The sequence below is a fragment of the Ostrea edulis genome, chromosome 8 (assembly GCF_947568905.1).
Source record: "Ostrea edulis chromosome 8, xbOstEdul1.1, whole genome shotgun sequence".
Classification (NCBI taxonomy): domain Eukaryota; kingdom Metazoa; phylum Mollusca; class Bivalvia; order Ostreida; family Ostreidae; genus Ostrea; species Ostrea edulis.
In genome coordinates this window covers 10,581,439-10,584,927 of record NC_079171.1, presented here as the reverse complement: position 1 = coordinate 10,584,927, position 3,489 = coordinate 10,581,439, and the positions used below count along the sequence as shown (strand labels likewise).

The 3,489-nt window shown below is 31.7% G+C and overlaps 1 long non-coding RNA gene across 1 annotated transcript; it reads right to left on the bottom strand.

Annotated features, from left to right (window-relative positions):
• On the bottom strand, positions 1 to 3,489 carry LOC130049918 (uncharacterized). The gene is made up of 3 exons (XR_008798287.1): positions 3,402 to 3,489; positions 2,386 to 2,535; positions 1 to 183 (listed from the first exon to the last, which is right to left on the bottom strand). It is a non-coding gene; the product is annotated as an uncharacterized LOC130049918 (long non-coding RNA).

The window sequence follows — 3,489 nt, the reverse complement described above, 5'->3', positions numbered from 1 at the left end:
CAGCATGGATTGATCAGTGGGTAGAGTACCAGACTACGGGTCATGGGTTCGATTCTCAATCCTGCCATATATGTTTGAATCATTCATCTGCTCGTCCTTTTACACAATCATGGCAATGAAAGATGAACATTTCTCGGTTTCGCAAAAGATTTTTCAGGCCATTACTGCAATGTACCCATAGACCTAGAAAAATAATAGTATTACATTGATTTAAATAAACAACTGTCATTACACTGCAATCAAATTCCATAAGGCTTGGAAAATACATGCAACATAATTGTTAGTTAAATAAACTGTAAAATTGTGATAATACTGATTTTATTTACAGTATATTTATATATACCGTACACCATATCTGGGAAGATATCATTAAGTATCACCTACAATTTCTAATTTTAATGATTTATAACCCAAGAGCCCATATTAAGAAAAACATTTCAAATGATCCCAAGGTCAACTTTAGTATTTTTTCATTAAGCATTCCCCTTGTAATGAAATTGGCTTCTTTCCAAACCAGAAAAAAAATACTTTTTAACCAAGAATGATAAGTTTCAGTTAAGGTCATTCACGTTTATAAATAAAAAATATTTTTGTGACATTTCAGGTACAATTCACTTGCATTCTATTTTCTTTCTACTAAATTCTCAGGTTTAATTAGTCTAGAGTTAACACATTTTGATAGTTCCTGGTTGTGGCAAGTGAAAATGTAAAATCAGCTGATATGTACTGAAGTAAGGTATATGAATGGGATTTTACTGTAGCAAAGAAGGTGAGAAAAATCTTTAGCACAATTGAGTATTGAACCTGGTACCTTTGCACTGAGCTACTCAAGCTGACATATAATACATGGTAGTACAACATTATAAATTTAAAGGGGCATATTTGCTGTGAAAGTGATTTTTATCTCTCAAAATCGCCCAATGGCAAAGGAATATGTATCACTGACTAATAAAAATATTTCTTCGGTAAAATAAAATAAAAAAAAAACAAAAAAAAAAACAACCAGAAACCTAACAAGAGGATCACAGGCCTTATCGGTCACCTGAATACTAGTGGAAAAGTATCATTACTTTCATGGACTATGAAATCTAGAAAAAAATCCTGTTCTAAATATCTAAACTAATTATATTATAATGTTCAGCAACAGTATAAAACACAAGATGTGTTCTTAAAACTTCACATCCCTCAAGGTGCATACACTGATGAAAGACTTTAAATAGGTGTATTCAAATGAAAACATCAAAAGATATGACTAATTTGGACTCATCTTAAAGTCATAACCCTGGGTTGTGAAATTCACCATTTTTTGTACATCCTTTTCTGCATTTATATTTCATACAGTGTCAGCAAACTTACACATAAATACTATATACTAGGTTTGGCCCCACCCTGGGGTCAAAATCCTTACTCTGGGGGAAATTAAATTTACAATTTTGGTAAAAGACTACCTGCTCTATCCATTTAGTTTCAATTCAGTATCAATAGCATTAAAGAAGATGTAATTTAAGTGTTTTATACACATAAACACTATATAATAAGATTTGCCCTGCCCTGGGGTCAGAACCCCTACCCCGGGGATCATGAAATTTACAATTTTGGTAGAGGCCTGCCTGCTCTACATCACTATGCATTTAGTTTTTCTTATATATGTGTGTTTCTTGATAAGATTTTTGAAAATTGGTCCCACTTGTCCCAATGATGCTTCATACCAAATTTGAAAAGAATTGGACTGGTAGTTATTAAAACGTTAAAAATGTTCAATTGTTAACGCACAACAAATGAAAACTAATTGCAATATGTTACTGAGTAAACTCAGGTGACCTAATAAAAGTACATTTGATAACCGCTTTTAGTGTAAAGAAATATATAAAGAAGAATTATTGGCTTGCAAGATAATATTAATTATTTAATCACCAAAATTACATATATTCATTTGCTTGCTTTGAGATTAAAAGGTGTTTCAAATAACTGAATACATGTGTTATTACTGATCAGAAATATATAATATAGAGCAATTTTTATTGAGTGTTGATTTCAAATTTTGGTGACAAAATTACAGCTATTATTTTGGAAATCATGCAAGAATTTTTAATATCGAGGAGATAAAAAATAATTTCAAAGAAACATAGTGTATGTCCTTAGATTGGTTAAATGTCTATTTGCAAAGAGGTGAAGATATGCTTAGACAGACAGATAGAAAACATGCAAAATTTGATCATAAAAACTCATAAATTTATGTTCTTAAATCTTTGCCTAAGGATTTAATCATCAATGCATTACAAAAATCATTACATTATGTACCATGTACAATAATTTGTTTTGGATTTTTTAAAACTTTGTAAGTACAGAAATAATTAAATGTGTACAAACAGTGGATATACTTACATCATATATATGTACTGTACATCTTGCATCCCAATCCTAACCCTGAGGCATCATGGAAAATCTTTCAGGAGAGGACATGAAGAGAAATGCATGTAAATCAAGGAATGTTGCTGTCTGTTGGCAATTTATTTCTTGACCACCTTTATGACCCTTTGAAAAATAACAGAGGTCAGCTAACTTGGATATCTAGTGCATGTTACATGTATATCACACCTAATGTCTCCAATTAATATATAGTCAATGTTATTCTACGTTAGATAAATTAACACTGACTTCACACAGTTGTACAACTGTAGTTGAATGCGATTTTGTTTCACAGTATTTTCTGAAAGTTTTGCACATGGATGTGCACAAGAAATAATTGAAATGATGCTAAAAGAGACTGTAACTGTTCTCATCTGGCACCGAGTCCATTCACCCTATCTACCTGTTCGCCCAGAGTATATATTGTTTAAAGCAATAATAATTTTCATATTTTATAACCATGCAATAGAGGGGCACGTACAAATCACACATTTTAGAATTAGTGCCTGTATATATAATGTATATTTTAGATTCATTTTTCACCAATATTCTTGTTTTTCTTTTTGAGAAATGATGTGAAAGCATGTGTGTACTTGTGTACAGGTAGCTATGATACTGCTTTGATGTTGTCCCAGTCATGAAATTAAAAAAATGGGATAACTAATTTTGAATTTCAATTGTGGTATTGTCAAAAGTTTGAAGTTTCCTTGTACACAAATGAGCTTGTGTCTTAACACTGTGTTAATAGTGGGCACATATAAAATTGTAAATAACTAACACATATGTATATGTGCTCACTATTTAGAAATTAAGATCCAGGTATTATAGCAGTTACATAGGTTGAGAACAAAATGAATAAAGGACAGTGATTTTGCGATGTGTGGCATGTACTGAATCCCCTTGAAGTCAATTTAACATTATTTAGGGGCCTAGTGACGAGTAGTCAGTGGTAAAACATTTAAGGTTATTACTACACAAACAACTTAACTTACTTGTCAGTCCATGCCGACTTCTTTTTGAACACCAACAGCATCGCAGATCCATGCACAAGTCAAATGCGTTAAATTTGATGAACCTTCC